The sequence below is a fragment of the Saccopteryx bilineata genome, chromosome 1, assembly GCF_036850765.1.
Source record: "Saccopteryx bilineata isolate mSacBil1 chromosome 1, mSacBil1_pri_phased_curated, whole genome shotgun sequence".
Taxonomy (NCBI): domain Eukaryota; kingdom Metazoa; phylum Chordata; class Mammalia; order Chiroptera; family Emballonuridae; genus Saccopteryx; species Saccopteryx bilineata.
This window is the reverse complement of record NC_089490.1, coordinates 93,126,447-93,143,764: the sequence shown is the minus strand read 5'-3', so window position 1 is coordinate 93,143,764 and position 17,318 is coordinate 93,126,447.

The following is a 17,318-nucleotide window of genomic DNA, read 5'->3' as shown; positions in this document are numbered from 1 at the left end:
CAAGATTATAGTGTTTGCAGTCAGGGCCATTAGCTTCAACTCAGATATGCCTTACAATTTACTCTGACTTATGGAACAACTAGAATTTGCCAGCACCTATGATAAGCGTGCATTACGTAACATTCTCATACCAGTGCCATGATCATTTTTGAAAGGTCTATTTTATCATCTCCACTTTAGAGAGGAGAAAACTGAGACCCAGGGCTCACTGCTGGTAAGAGACACAGCCAGGATTTAAACTTCTATCTTTCTGATTCTTATTATTTCACTTGAATCGTGATGATGCACTGAACATATAATGTCTTAGGCATTTCAAGCCTTAGTAAAAAGTGAGTAACTGAATCTGTGCTCTCCAAGGCATGAAATCAATTGAAGGGGTCTTAGCATCTTGAGATTAGTTTGAACCACTGAGCAGGTGGTGTCTGTAGAGGAAGGACGAGTGGAAAGGGCAAGAGAGAACGCCAATAACAGTGTCACTCAGCTGTGGAAGGAAGGAGATCCTGCCATCTGCAACAACATGAATGGACTTGGAGGGCACTATGCTGAGATAAGTCAGACAGAGAAAGACAAATGCCATATGATCTAACTTATACATAGTCTCTTAAAAAGCCAAACTCATAGAAACAGTAGAATGGTGGTTACCAGGGCCTGGGGTGGGGGGTGGGGGGAGGTGAAGGAATTGGGAAGATGTTAGTCAAAGGATACTAAACAAAGATGAATAAGGTCTAGAGCTCTAGTGTTGCAATTATAGTAAAAAAATACCATAATACATTGTTTAAATACTAAAACATTTCAAAGTTGTTAAAAACACTAGGTTCTAAGTGTTCCCATCACAAATGAAATGGTGGTTATGTGATGTGATGGAGGTGCCAACGAATGCTGTGGCGGTAATCATACTGCAAGAGAGAGGTGCAGCCAATCAACACATTGCACGCCTTAACTCAAACAGGGCTGTCAATTATGTCTCAACTTTAAAAATACCCAGAATGAGAGCATGGGAAGGGACCAGTTTCACACAGCCCCTTCCGCTGAAAGCGCTTACTCTGGGAGATTAGAAAATCTGTGTCTTTAGAATAGTTAATGTGCTGAGAACAAAAATATCTGGCCCTCCCCAAAATACATATATGAAATATTTATTTGTTTATTTTTTGCAAGAAGTCCCTGGGTTACAAGCAAGATAAGTTTTGTAGGTTTGTTCTTAAGTTGAATTTGTATGTAAGTTGGAACAGGTCTATTTACCTATTTATTGCAACTTAGACAGATGTTTATATTAACAGAATTTATTTTTACCTTTCTGTACACATAAATACTTAGACATTTTCCAACCTACAGAACCTGCCTCATTTGGAACCCGGGGACTGCCTGTATATATGCAATTTGCCTCCAAACATCAGAGAGATACTAAGGTAGTAAGGACTCAAGGGCCCAGTATCACAGGAAGAAAGGAAAGCCAGAGAGATGAGATCAATATTTGATAAAATTTTACTTTTTAAGGCATTTGCTGATTTAAATGTGATGGCGAAAGGGTTGAGTGGCTGAGCAGAATCATCCCCAGAATCACAGGGATGAAGGGAAAAAAGTTGGGATTTGGTGACCACAGAGGTGGGGAGTTCTGGTTAATACACCCAGCTCTCAATGGGGACCTCTGAAGGTTTACATGCTAGGACTAGAGGTGAGCCAACATGAGACCAACTCTCTTAAACATCGACGTTAAATTTTAAAAGCTGTAGTAAATTATTGGCTTAAGAACATCTTCTACTATGTTGTAGCATCGTCGGCCTATCAGTGACCAGTTGTGGTTGGAACAGTCTTTTTTTTTTTTGAAAAAATATTTTTTTTAAATTAATTTTAATGGGGTGACATTGATAAATCAGGGTACATATCATATGTTCAGAGAAAACATCTCCAGATTATTTTGACATTTGATTATGCTGCATTCCCATCACCCAAAGTTCAATTGTCTTCCATCACCTTCTATCTGGTTTTCTTTGTGCCCCTCCCCTCCCCACACACCCCCTCTCAACTCCCCCCCTCCCGTAACCACCACACTCTTGTCCATGTCTCTGAGTCTCATTTTTATGTCCCACTTATGTATGGAATCATATAGTTCTTAGTTTTTTCTGATTTACTTATTTCGCTCAGTTATCAAGGTCCATCCATGTTGTTGTAAATGATCCGATGTCATCATTTCTTATGGCTGAGTAGTATTTCATAGTATATATGTACCAAAGCTTTTTAATCAACTTGTTCACTGACAGACACTTGGGCTGTTTCCAGATCTTTGATATTGTGAACAATGCTGCCATAAACATGGGGGTGCATTTCTTCTTTTCAAACAGTGCTATGGTGTTCTTGGAATTATATTCCTAAAAGTGGTATAGCTTGGTCAAAAGAAAGTTTGATTTTTAACTTTGTGAGGAAACTCCATACTGTTTTCCACAGTGGCTGCACCAGTCTGCATTCCCACCAGCAGTGCAGGAGGGTTCCCTTTTCTCCACATCCTCGCCAGCACTTATTCTGTGTTGTTTTGTTGATGAGCACCATTCCAACTGGTGTGAGGTGATATCTCATTGTGGTTTTAATTTGCATTTCTCTAATGAATACTGATGTTGAACATTTTTTCATATGCCTAATGGCCATCTGTATGTCCTCTTTGGAGAAGTGTCTATTCATTCTTTTGCCCATTTTTTTTATAAATAAATTTTTATTAATTTTAATGGGGTGACATCTATAAATCAGGGTACATATATTCAAATAAAACATTTCCAGGTTATCTTGTCATTCAATTATGTTGCATACCCATCTCCCAATGTCAGATTGTCCTCTGTCACCTTCTATCTAGTTTTCTTTGTGTCCCTCCCACTCCCCCTCCCCCTCCTTTCCTCCCCCCGCCCCCCCCCATAACCACCACACTTTTGTCCATGTCTCTTAGTCTCGTTTTTATGTCCCCCCAATGTATGGAATCCAGCAGTTCTTGTTTTTTTCCTGATTTACTTATTTCACTCCGTATAATGTTATCAAGATCCCATCCATTTTGCTGTAAATGATCTGATGTCATCATTTCTTATGGCTGAATAGTATACCATGGTGTATATGTGCCACATCTTCTTTATCCAGTCTTCTTTTTTGTTTTTTACAGTGATTAAAGCCTTTAAGCAAACTCTTGGCCAATACAGCAAGAATCCATAAAAGAGTAGTGTCCTTAACATGTTCACCAAGTCCAAGTTGGCACCAACACCATTCCAAATCCCTGCAAATGCAACCCAACCCCAGTCCAGTCTGTTAGGAGCTGTCACAAGGAGCAGGAGTCCAGGACAAGTCCACATCCAGGAAAAGTCCGCATGGCACTGGGATTGTTGTCACAATTCTATACTTTGCAGCTCACGTTCAAGTCCCAATGACCACTGCTTCTAGCTGGTAATGATTCAGGTAGACTGAAAAAGCCATCTGCAGCATGTGTGGACATGAAGCTTCTATTCTCCTCTGCCTGGAGAGATGAGACAAGGTTGCTTTTCCCTGGAGCTCTGCGACTATGGCGTGGTAAAGAGAACCTTGGGATACACTAAGCTGGGTGGCAAAGGTAGACTCATAATAGAAGTTGGCAAAAGGGGGAAAGAGAGCTCAAATTAGGAGTAGGTCCCAGCCTGAAATATGAGTGGGGCATTGAGGTAGGAGGAATAAAGGAAATACTATATATTAAAAAAAGCAGCAGAAAATAGGACTATCAACTCCCACAACAGAGATCTTCGACCGACTATTCAGGCAAGACATAGTTAAGTGGCCCTTGTGCAAATGAGATCAGTTTACCTGCTTCTTGGAAGAAATACCCTAGGCTCCTCCACAGTGTCATAGATGGGGTCGATGGCCCTGGGCACCTTCAGCCTTCAGTGGCAAACCCCAGCATTCTGGGCAAGGTTAGGTCATAGGTGGCTGGAGCAGGGCTGGAAGAGCTGAACCCTCCCTTAGAGGAGCGAGGGGGAAGCCTACCTTCCAGTGTCCCTGTTTTCTCACAGCAGAGGCATGTCAGTCTGGCAGGCTTTAGCTCAATGACCTTCCTTTCCACTATTGAAGCAGGACCCAGATGGCATCCTATGAGGCCCCTTTGGGGCGTTGGAGCCTTTAAGGGCATATCCTAAAAGCTGGTATTTCACCTGATCTCTATTGGGCTTTTTCTGCCTCTTGGTATCTTAAAAACCATGCTCAGAAGATCTCCCTCAGGGGTTTGAGAATCCCTATCTGCCTATATAAACCTTTTCCATATATCTGGAGCTATTTGGAAGAAGACAAAACACTGTCATTAGCTTGATCAAATAAAAAAAAGGTAGAAGTTTGCTGGAGAAAAAGATTTAGCATCTCCTGTTCATCAGCATTCAAAAGAAATTTAAATTTTTTTAAGTAAAAAGCATGATATGATAGACCCATAGGAGTTCCAGGATATGACTCCCCCCTTTTAAATTTTTTTTAATTGACCTTAAAATATTTGCTGGGTACATTTTAATAATATCTTGACTTTAAAGATTGTAAGAAATACACATAATTCGAAAGGTTTGACAAAATACAGTAAATGCTTTTGCTCCATATGCAGGAGCATTGTCAGTTTAACCAGTTTAGGAAATCCAATAATTGAACAATGCATACAGACAATGAGCTATAACATGCTTAGCAGCCTCTCCTGTTCTGACAGAGGTTACTATAAATCCAGAATATGTATCCACTGTAACGTGGACATAGGGCTGTTTGCCAAATGAAGGTATGAGTAACATCAAATGAGTAACATCCATTTGACAAAGTTGTCCTGGTAGGGGTCCTTGAGGGTTAACTCCAAATGAAGGGGCAGATTGTAGTATAGGACCCCTTGGACAGGATTTCCCAATCTGCTGAGCTGCTTCCCGAGAAAGTTGAAACTGTTTACACAGGGCTGCAGCATTCTGGTGATGAATAATATGAGACTGAACTGCTCGATCTGTCATGGTTGCTCCAAATAATTTTCTTTTGGGTAGCTTGATCAACAAGGGCATCCCCTTGTGCTAAAGCTCCAGGGAGCATGGAGTGAGCTTGAGTATGTCCTATAAAACATGGAGCTCTATGTTGACATACAAGTCTTTGAAGTAGGAGGAACTGCTGAAATAGTTCATCAGCATTTGTCCTTAAGACAGCAGTCTTTATAGTGGAAACACCATAAGTAAATATTTGCTGCCTGTATATAGATTAAAGGAGGAATATGGCAAATGCTGAAAAGCCATGATAATGGCATATAATTCTAGTCTTTGAGCTGATTTTTTTTTAATTTTTCTGAAGCTGGAAACAGGGAGAGACAGTCAGACAGACTCCCACATGCGCCCGACCGGGATCCACTCGGCACGCCCACCAGGGGGCGACACTCTGCCCACCAGGGGGCGATGCCCTGCCCCTCCGGGGCATCGCTCTGTTGCAACCAGAGCCACTCTAGCACCTGGGGCAGAGGCCAAGGAGCCATCCCCAGCGCTCGGGCCATCCTTGCTCCAATGGAGCCTCGGCTGCGGGAGGGAAAGAGAGAGACAGAGAAGAAGGAGAGGGGGAGGGATGGAGAAGCAGATGGGCGCTTCTCCTGTGTGCCCTGGCCGGGAATCAAACCCGGGACCCCTGCTCGCCAGGCCAACGCTCTACCACTGAGCCAACCGGCCAGGGCCTCTTTGAGCTGATTTTAAGTTGACAGTTTCAGTATAAAGTTGTCCATTGATTTGCAAGAGCGATTTGCCATTTAGTGGAAGTTTCCCAGAGCCATTGTTGTTGATCCTTTGAAAAAAGGAACAACAATAATTTTGAGGCTCAAAACCTATAAGCTGTAAGGGTCGCCTATGCCCCTTGATAATCCAGGAGGCAACAAGATCAAAATATGGAAGTGTATTTCATGGGCTATTAGATGATTCAAAGTGCCCAAGCTGTAGCTGCTCTTGTACCAATTGAGCAGCTGCCCTAAGTTTCTCTTGAGAAAGGGGCCATTGATCTACCCATACAGGATTATCTGATTTCAAAGGAATTGGGTCTGCACAATGCATTATTGAGGTAGCAGGAGCTACCAAGGCCCCTATGCTAAATTTTGATATCCTAATCCACACCTTCTGGTATTGGGTGCCACTTCTATGGGGGTGAGAATTTCTCGCTGTTCTTTCCCTAGTCCCTTGGTGGACAAAAATCCCCGATCAAGCATCTGAGTACTGACTAAACCATTAGGACTGACAAGCAATGCTCCCATATTTTTCAAAACATCTTTACCCCACAAATTAACTGGCCATCCAGGGAGCATATAAGGCTTAAAAAATCCAGAATGACCTTCTTAATCTTCCCAATGTAGAAAACTAGAACTTTGTTGAGGGGATTTACTTTGCCCTATACCTTGTAATTCTGTGGCTTCTGCATGAGTGGGCCAGGAAGGAGGCCAGTGTAGCTTAGCAATAACAGATACATCAGCTCCAGTATCTAAAAGTCCTTTAAATTTATGCCCATGTATTGTTAGTTCCATTTCAGGGCGTTCCTGATCTATTTTTTTAAATCCAATTGGCAAAATCAAGGGAGCCAAATCACCAATTTTCTTGGGGCCCCTTTTGCAGGACATGGCTTGAGAAGCAGAATTAGCATCCTTATACTATTCTTCTAACTGCCTGAATTAGCCATGAGACAAATTCTTTTTTTATTATTATTAATTTTAATCGGGTGACATTGATAAAATTGTCTTCTGTCACCTTCTAACTGGTTTTCTTTGTGCCCTTCCCCTCCATCAACCCCCTCCCTCTACTCCCCCCCACCCTGTAACCCCAACACTGTTGTCCATGTCTCTGTCTCATTTTTATGTCCCACTTATGTATGGAATCATATAGTTCTTAGTTTTTTCTGATTTACTTATTTCACTCAGTATAATGTTATCAAGGTCCATCCATGTTGTTGTAAAAGATTCAATGTCATCATTTCTTATGGCTGAGTAGTATTCCATAGTATATATATACCAAAGCTTTTTAATCCACTCGTCCTCTGATGGACACTTGGGCTGTTTCCAGATCTTTGCTATTTTGAACAATGCTGCCATAAACATGGGGTGCATTTCTTCTTTTCAAACAGTGCTATGGTGTTCTTAGGGTATATTCCTAACTGTGGTATATAGCTGGGTCAAAAGGCAGTTCAATTTTTAATTTTGTGAGAAATCTCCATACTGTTTTCCACAATGACTGCACCAGTCTGCATTCCCACCAGCAGTGCAGGAGGGTTCCCTTTTCTCCACATCCTTGCCAGCACTTATTCTGTGTTGTTTTGTTGATGAGCGCCATTCTGACTGGTGTGAGGTGATATCTCACTGTGGTTTTTTTTTGTGGTTTTTTTTTATATTTTTCTGAAGCTGGAAATGGGGAGAGACAGTCAGACAGACTCCCACATGCGCCCGATCAGTATCCACCCGGCATGCCGACCAGGGGGAGATGCTCTGCCCCTCTGGGGCGTCACTCTGTTGCGATCAGAGCCACTCTAGTGCCTGGGGCAGAGGCCAAGGAGCCATCCCCAGCGCCTGGGCCATCTTTGCTCCAATGGGGCCTCGGCTGCGGGAGGGGAAGAGAGAGACAGAGAGGAAGGAGAGGGGGAGGGGTGGAGAAGCAGATGGGCGCTTCTCCTGTGTGCCCTGGCCGGGAATCGAACCCGGGACTTCTGCACGCCGGGCCGACACTCTACCACTGAGCCAACCGGCCAGGGCTCTCACTGTGGTTTTAAGTTGCATTTCTCTAATGCTTAGTGATGTTGAGCATTTTTTCATATGCCTATTGGCCATCTTTATGTCCTCTTTGGAGAAGTGTCTATTCATTTCTTTTGCCCATTTTTGGATTGGATTGTTTGTCTTCCTGGTATTCAGTTTTACAAGTTCTTTATAAATTTTGGTTATTAACCCCTTATCAGACGCATTGTCAAATATATTCTCCCATTGTGTAGTTTGTCTTTTGATTCTGTTCTTATTGTCTTTAGCTGTGCAGAAGCTTTTTAGTTTGATAAAGTCCCATTTGTTTATCCTGTCTTTTATTTCACTTGCCTGTGGAGACAAATCGGCAAATATATTGCTGCGAGAGATGTCAGAGAGCTTACTGCATATGTTTTCTTCTAAGATGCTTATGGTTTTACGGTTTACATTTAAGTCTTTTAACTATTTTGAGTTTATTTTTGTGAATAGTGTAAGTTGGTGGTCTAGTTTCCTTTTTTTGCAGGTAGCTGTCCAATTTTCCCAACATCATTTGTTGAAGAGGTTGTCTTTACTCCATTGTATGCTCTTACCTCCTTTGTCAAATATCAGTTGTCCATAAAGGTGTGGGTTTATTTCTGGGTTCTCCATTCTGTTTCATTGATCTGTATGCCTGTTCTTATGCCAGTACCAGGCTGTTTTGAGTACAATAGCCTTGTAGTATAACTTGATATCCAGAGTGTGATACCTCCTACCTTATTCTTCCTTTTCAAGATTGCTGAGGCTATTCGTGTTCATTTTTGGTTCCATATAAATTTTTGGAAATGTGTTCTGTATCTTTGAAGTAAGTCATTGGTCTTTTAATCAGTATTGCATTGAATTTATAAATTGCTTTGGGTAATAAAGACATTTTAATGATGTTTATTCTTCCTAATTATGAGTACGGTATATGCTCCCACTTCTTTGTATTTTCCCTGATTTCTTTTATCAGTGTTTTATAATTTTCCGAGTACAAGTTTTTAAATCTCCCTGGTTAAATTTATTCCTAGGTACTTTATTCTTTTGGTTGCAATGGTGAAGGGGATTTCTTCCTTAATTTCTTTTTCTGACAGTTCATTGTTAGTGTATAAAAATGCCTCTGATTTCTGAGTATTAATTTTATATCCTGCCACCTTGCTGAATTTATTTATCAGGTCCAAGACTGCGACTTTAGGGTTTTCTATATACAATATCATATCATCTGCAAGTAATGATAGTTTTACTTCTTCTTTTCCAATTTGGATGCCTTTTATTTCTTTTTCTTGTCTGATTGCTGTGGCTAGGACTTCCAGAACTATGTTGAATAAGAGTAGTGAAAGGGGGAACCCCTACCTTGTTCCTGATCTTAAGGGGATTGCTTTTAATTTTTTCCCATTGAGTATGATGTTGGCTGTGGGTTTGTCATAGATGGCCTTTATCATGTTGAGGTATGTTTACTGTATTCCCACTTTGCTGAGAGTTTTGATCATGAATGGGTGCTGAATTTTATGAAGTGCTTTTTCTGCATCTATTGAAATTATCATGTGGTTTTTCTCCTTCCTTTTGTTTATGTGATGAATCGCATTGATTGATTTGTGAATATTGTACCAGCCTTGCCTCCCAAGAATAAATTGCACTTGATCATGGTGTATGATATTTTTCATATATTTCTGGATCCGGTTTGCTAATATTTTGTTGAAGATTTTAGCATCTAAATTCATCAGGAATACTGGTCAATAATTTTCTTTCTTTGTGTTGTCTTTATCTTGTTTTGGAATCAGAAATATGCTCGCTCATAAAAGAGCTTGGAATTCTTCCTTCCTCTTGAATTTTTTGGAATAGCTTGAGGAGGACAGGAGTTAGTTCTTCTTTGAATATTTGGTAGAGTTCACTTGTGAAGCCATCAGGCCCAGGACTTTTCTTTTTGGGGAGCTTTCTGATAACTGTTTCAATCTCATTTGTTGTAATTGGTCAGTTTAGATTTTCTGATTCTTCCAGATTAATTTTTGGAAGATTATATGTTTCAAGGAATTTTTCCATTTAATCTAGGTTGTCTAGTTTTTTGGCGTAGAATTCTTCATAGTATTTTCTTACAATATTTTGTATTTCTGTTGTGTCAGTTGTTATTTCTCCACTCTCATTTCTAATTTTATTTATTTGAGTCCTCCCTCTTTTTTTCTTGGTGAGTCTGGTTAAAGGTTCATCGATCTTGTTTACCTTTTCAAATAACCAGCTCCTGGTTTTATTGAACCTCTGTATTATTTCTTTAGCCTCTATGTCATTTATATCCGCTCTGCTCTTTATTATTTTCTTCCTTCTACTGCCTCTGGACTTTACTTGCTGTTCTTTTTCTAGTTCTTTTAGATGCAGGGTCAAGTTGTTTATTTGAGCTTTTTCTAGCTTCTTAAGGTATACCTGTAATGCTATGAACTTTCCTCTCAGTACTGCTTTTTATGTGTCCCATAAATTTTGAGTTGATGTATGCTCATTATCGTTCATTTCTAGGAATGTTTTTATTTCTTCTTTGATCTCATTGTTAACCCATTCATTATTTAATAACATGCTATTTAGTTTCCAAGTGTTTGAGTATTTTTCAGTTTTTCTGTTGTGGTTGATTTCTAGTTTCATGCCATTGTGATCAGAGAAAGTGCTCGATATGATTTCAATCTTCTTAAATTTGTTGAGACTTCTTTTGTGTCCTAATATGTGGTCTATCCTAGAGAATGTACCATGAGCACTTGAAAAAAATGTATATTCTGCTTCTTTAGGATGAAAGGTTCTGAAGATATCTATTAAATTGAGTTGATCTAGTATGTCCTTTAAGTCTGCTGTTTCTTTGTTAATTTTCTTGAGGATCTATCTAGTTATGTTAGTGGGGTATTGAAATCCCCTACTATTATAGTATTGCTGTTGATCTCACCCTTTAAATCCATCAAAGTCTGCTTTATATATTTAGGTGCTCCTATATTAGGTGCGTAGATATTTATAATGGTTATGTCTTCCTGTTGGATTGCTTCCTTTATCACTATGTAGTGACCTTCTTTATCTCTTACTATAACCTTTGTTTTAAAGTCCATTTTTTCTGATATAAGTATTAGTACCCCAGCTTTTTTTTCATTTCCATTTGCGTGAAATATTTTTTCTATCCTTTTATCTTCAGCCTATGTGCATCTTTTGTTTTAAGGTGTGTCTCTTGTAGACAGCAAATGTATGGGTCCTGTTTTCTTATCCATGCAGCTACCCTATGTCTTTTGATCAGATCATTTAATCCATTTACACTTAAGGTTATTATTGATATGTAGTTGTTTATTGCCATTTTATTCTTTAAAACTGTATTCCTTTTTTGCTATATTCTTTTTCTCCTTTGATCTGTTTACAACAGGCCCCTTAGCATTTCTTGCAGCATTGGTTTGATTGTAGTGAATTCGTTGAGTTTTTTTTGTTTGTTTTTTTTTTTTTTTGTCTGGAAAGCTTTTTATTTCTCCTTCAATTTTAAATGATAGCCTTGCTGGATAAAGTAGTCTTGGTTGTAGGTTCTTGTTCTACATTACTTTAAATATTTCTTGCCATTCCATTCTGGCCTCAAGTGTTTCTGTTGAGAAGTCGAAAGTCATCCTTATGGGGGCTCCTTTGTAGGTGATAGCCTTTTTTCTCTAGCAGCTTTTAATATTTTCTCTTTATCACTTAGCTTTGGTATTTTAATTATGATGGGTCTTGGTGTAGATTTCTTTGGGTTTCTCTTTAATGGAGTTCTCTGTGCTTCTTGAACTTGTGAGATGTTTTCCTGCCTTAATTGAGGGAAGGTTTCAGCTATGATATGTTTGAACAAAGTCTCTATCCCTTGTTCTTTCTCTTCTTCTTCAGGAACCCCTATGATGTGGATTTTATTTCTCTTCATGTTATCACAAAGCTCTCTTAGAGTTTCGTCAGGCTTTTTGAGGTTTTTTTTTTTTTCTGCTCTGCTTCTGTGCCTTCATTTATCTTGTCCTCTAACTCGCTGATTCTATTCTCAGCTTTATCCATCCTGCTTTTAATTCCTTCCATTGTGTTCTTCATTTCTGATATTGTATTTGTCATTTCTGACTGATTCTTTTTTATTATTTCAATGTCCTTTTTTATATTTGCTATCTCTTTATTTAGGTGTTCATAATGACCATCTATTGTTGTTCTAAGATCTTTGAGCATGCTAACAATCATTATTTTAAACTCTGCATCTGGTAATTTGGTTATATCTGACTCATTCAGGTCCTTTTCTGGGGATTTCTCTTGATTCATTTGTGTTGCATTTCTCTGCCTTCTCATTTTGTCTGTGTAAAAGAAGGTTTTGGCCACTGGAGTCCACTGGGTGTGTCCTCTGTGTTCCCTAGGTGTGGTCTGTCTGCAGGCCCACCACCCCCTCTGCTGTTGCTGCCTAGGGCATTTGGGTATGGGCATTGCTGGTGCCTGCCCACTGGGGCTGTTGCTGTGCTTTCCGCATCTCCTTCACAGGAATGGCTGTGATCACATGCTCAGGTGTACAAGCCATGGTGGCCTTGGCCTTTCGCCCCGCCCCCATGGGTGGTGTTATGCTCAGTCCTGAGGGGAGGGGTGAGCACCTTTGCCCAGCTGCAGGTCTCTGCCTGATTTCGGGCTTTTGCCCTGCCCCTGTGGCCTCATGGGACGGCTGCAAGCCGTGGCTCCATGGGCTGGGTGGGACTGTGTGCCCACACTCAGTCACGGGACTCCACCTCTTCTGGAATTCAGTCCATCCCTGCAGGAGGAGCTAGCTCCCACATCAGGCCACAAGCCTCAGTTCCATGGGCAGGGCAAGGCTGCACTCCTGCACCCTTGCTCAAGGGCATGTCTTCGCCCCTTCTGGGGCTTCTGCTCTTTCCCCGCAGGATGGATTGCAGGCGCCATGCAGCTGGGCTTGACCACTTTTGCACGTCCCCTCTTCCCCAGCTGGGCAAAACTGAGCTCACACTTGGGCCTCAGTTGTGGCCAGCCGGCTTCCACCCTTGCTGACAGAACCGCGCTTCATGTCCCGCTGCTGCCCGCCCTCCGGCGAGCCCTCAACTATGTCGGTGGGGGTGCTGCAACTCAGACCCTAAGACTCACTACTGTAGTCCTGAAAGCTCTCTCCTTCTAAGTGACTCTGCTCTAAGTGCCGTGGGAGAGCTTCTTTGGCTGGTGTCCTGCTTCCCTTTGCTGGTATTGCTATTTCCAGGAGAAATATTCTCTTCAGATTTGGGGAGTGACTTGTCTCAGGGGTTAAGGTGGCTGTCTCTCAAAGTGTTTTTCCCTGTGCCTCCTAGATTACACTCTCTTCCTGCTACTCCAATCTTCTCCTCTTTCCCATCCCCCAGAGCCCCGTGTGAGTGGTTGTGAGAGAGGTTTTCTGCATGGTCCCTTTAAGAAGAATCCTGGGTCTGAGAAATCAGTCTCTTTCTCACAAACAGTATCCTGTCTGGTTTCCAGCTAAATACTGTCCATACGCCTCCTCTAGGCTCTGAGGCTGCAGGCTGGGGCTTTGTTCCTGTGACTCAGGACCCTCCCCTCTCTGATAAAATCACTTCCCCCCACGCAAGTCTCTCCCGGCTGCCATTCGCTCTGGGGAGCTGGGCAGCCCTCTCCACATTTCCACTTTTCCTACAAGTCTCAGTGTGGCTTCTTCAGTGTTCCTTGGTTGAAGAGTCCTCTTAGTTTAGTCCAAAGTTGGTTTTTCCATATGATGGTTCTCAAAATTAGTTTGTAATCCACTTTGGTTCTGGGAGGTGGAAGTTGGTATGTCCACCTCCTTCATTGCTATCTTGTCTCCCAGATCTGGAACAATCTTTATGGTTCTTTTTGTTTTGTTTTGTTTTTGTATTTTTCCAAAGTGAGAAGTGGGAGGGAGGCAGAAAGACAGACTCCTGCATGCGCCCGACCAGGATACACCCGTTATACCCACCAGGGGGCAATTCTCTGCCCATGTGGGGTGTTGCTCATTCTAGCGCCTGAGGCTCAGGCCATGGAACCATCCTCAGCACCCAGGCCAACTTTGCTCCAATGGAGCCTTGGCTGCGGGAGGGGAAGAGAGAGACAGAGAGGAAGGAGAGGGGGAGGGGTGGAGAAGCAGATGGGCACCTCTCCTGTGTGCCCTGGCCGGGAATCTAACCCGGGACTTCCACACACCCAGCTGATGCTCTATTGCTGAACCAACCAGCCAGGGCCGGTCTTTGTGGTTCTTATGGATTGCAATACACTTGAAAAGTTTTTTGGGAAAATAAAAAGATGTATTCCTTACAGGAACTGGAAATTACACAGCACACCTGGGGCCACTTAGTGAGGTCATGGCTACAGAACTTAGCAGCCAATGTAGAACTTAGAAAAACAGACTCTATACTCCACCTAGGGGTTGTGGTTGGGGAAGGAGAGAGAAACACAGAGAGAGAGAGAGAGAGAGAGAGAGGGAGGGAGAGAAAGAGTGGGAGAGAGAGAGAGAGGGAGAGGGAGAGGAAGAGGGAGAGGGAGAGGGAGAGGGAGAGAGAGAGAGAAACTTAATTCAGACTTTTCTCCTCCCCAAAGGCAGAATTTTTATTTGTCCCACTTCAAGCACATCTCCTTTCCCACCACCTCATTAAAATTCAGAGGGGCTGCCTGACCTGTGGTGGTGCAGTGGATAAAGTGTCGACCTGGAACTCTGAGGTCACTGGTTTGAAACCCCGAACTTGCCTGGTCAAGGCACAAATGGGAGTTGATGCTTCCTGCTTCTCCTCCTTCTCTCTCTCTCTCTCTAAAAATGAATAAATAAAAATCTAGGCCCTGGCCAGTTGGCTCAGCGGTAGAGCGTCGGCCTGGCGTGCGGGGGACCTGGGTTCGATTCCCGGCCAGGGCACATAGAAGTGCCCATTTGCTACTCCACCCCACCCCCTCCTTCCTCTCTGTCTCTCTCTTCCCCTCCTGCAGCCAAGGTTCCATTGGAGCAAAGATGGCCCGGGTGCTGGGGATGGCTCCTTGGCCTCTGCCCCAGGTGCTAGAGTGGCTCTGGTCGCGGAAGAGCGACCCCCCGGAGGGGCAGAGCGTCGCCCCTGGTGGGCGTGCCGGGTGGATCCCGGTCGGGCGCATGCGGGAGTCTGTCTGACTGTCTCTCCCCGTTTCCAGCTTCAGAAAAAAAAATACAAAAAAAAAAATCTAAAAAAAACAATTCAGAGCAGGCTGCGCAACTGTCTCAGATATTTCTCAGGTGGAATGATTCGAGTTTTACCTCCTGGGAGAATATTGAAAATGAGCCTTCCCCCTTGTTTAGGTGGAGATTGCCACCTAGTGCTACAAAGGGGAACTTCGAGCAATAATACTTTCCTTTGGCTCCTCCTGATGTCTCTATTGCTCAGCCAATTCCCAGGTGTGCCAACAATATATATACTTATTGACTATGGTTGGAAAGCTTCCACGACCCTCAATGCTTTTAACTAGGGGAGGGAATGGAGAGGTTGTTTATAGCGAGAACAGAGAAGAGTGAGATAAAGCTGGAAAAGTAAGCAGAGGTGCTGAAATGCAGGCTAAGGTGAGGCCCCCAGCATCTCAAGCCTTTTGGGGTTTCTGTGACTCAGTCCAGGCTGTTTCCTTTTTCCGAAATGATTTCTCCATCCACTCTGCCTGGCTAGTGCCGACTCCTCTTGGGAGATTTGGCTGAAGCATCACCTTCTCTATAAAGCCCTCCTGATCACCACTCCCTGCTCTTCCTTGATAGAACCAACTATTTCTTTCTGCACCAATCACACCCTCTTCCCTTTAACCCTTGAATGTTGTCTCAATGTTCATATATTTGTCTTGAGTATAGACTCTAGGTCCTACAGTGTGACAGACTATGTCTCATTATTCTTTAGGTCCCTAAGGTTTAGCAGGGAATCTTGCAACTAATATTACCAGGTTCACAAATGAATGAAAGAATAAGCGAGCAAATGAAAAGTATATGCATATCATTTTGAAAAAATAAATTAAGAGCCCTTAGGGAGACGAAGAAAAAAACAATGTCATTAGGAAAGAGGAAAGAAATACTGAAACCGTCAGGCTGGAGAGGTAGCAGGGAGTGATAGTGAGTTGTAGGGTGGTGATGCATGTCAGTTCCAGTTCCATTTTCAATTTTTTGAGGAAACTCCATACTGTTTTCCAGAGTGGCTGCACAAGTCTGCATTCCTACCAACAATGCACAAGGATTCCCTGTTTCCCACACCCTCACCATTACTTGCTGTTTATTGACTTGTCATTTTGATAGCCATTCTGACAGGTGTGAGGTGGTATCTCATTATGGTTTAATTTGCATCTCTCTGATGACTAGTGACATTAAGCATCTTTTCATATTTCTTGGCCATCTGTATGTCTGCTTTGGTGAAATGTCTATTTGGGTCCTTTGCCCATCTCTTAATTGGATTATTTATTTTTTGGGTGTTGAGATTTATAAATTCCTTATCAATTTTGAATATGAATCCCTTATCAGATGTATCATTGGGGAATACGTTCTCCAGTTCAGTGCAATGTCTTTTAATTTTGTTGATAGTTTCCTTTGCTGTGCAAAAACTTTTTAGTTTGATGTAGTCCCATTTATTGATTTTGTTTTCCTTTTATTTCTCTTGTCCAAGGAGATATATCAGAAAAAAATATAAAGAGAAGTATCTGAGATTTTATCACCTATGTTTTCTTCTAGGTTTCAAGTCTAACAGTTAAGTGTTTAATCCATTTTGAATTTATTCTTGTATATGGTGTAAGAAGGTGGTCTCACATCATTTATTTTGCACATGTCCGTCCAATTTTCTCAACACCATTTATTGAATAGACTGTCTTTACCCCACTGTATGTTCTTGCCTCCTTTGTGAAATATTAATTGACCATAAAGGTGTGGGTTTATTTCTGGGCTCTCTAATCTATTCCATTGATCTATATGTCTATATGCAGAGCGGGATCCAAAGTGTCGCACAAGTCAGTGAACAAGAGTATGAGCCCATGGGTCACCTGTATGGGAAGGGAACCCAGACCTTCCATGTCTTCTGGATTCCAAATCTGTGCTGTTTCCCTAAACCCCTGTAGGGTACCTTCTCAGGTTAAGAAGGTCATTGTCAGAAAGGCCCTCTACCCTGGCCAGTTGGCTCAGTGGTAGAGCATCAGCCTGGCGTGCAGGAGTCCCGGGTTTGATTCCCAGCCAGGGCACACAGGAGAAGCGCCCGTCTGCTTCTCCACCCCTCTCCCTCTCCTTCCTCTCTGTCTCTCTCTTCCCCTCCCGCAGCCCAGGCTCCATTGGAGCAAAGTTGGCCCAGACGCTGAGGATGGCTCTGTGGCCTCTGCCTCAGGTGCTAGAATGGCTCTGGTTGCAATAGAGTGACACCCCAGATGGGCAGAGCATCGCCCCCTGGTGGGTGTGCCGGGTGGATCCCGGTCAGGCACATGCAGGAGTCTGTCTGACTGCCTCCCCATTTCCAACTTCAGAAAAATACAAAAATAAAGAAAGAAAGAAAGGCCTTCTGCTGTTCTTGATTCTGAAGCGTCTCTTTCAAGCTTCCAGGACTTGGACCCCATGCCTGCTAGACTTATTGTCCAGCCTGCCCACGGAGCAGGTAATTAGTCTGAGGCTTAGAGCCACAGTCAAGGTCAA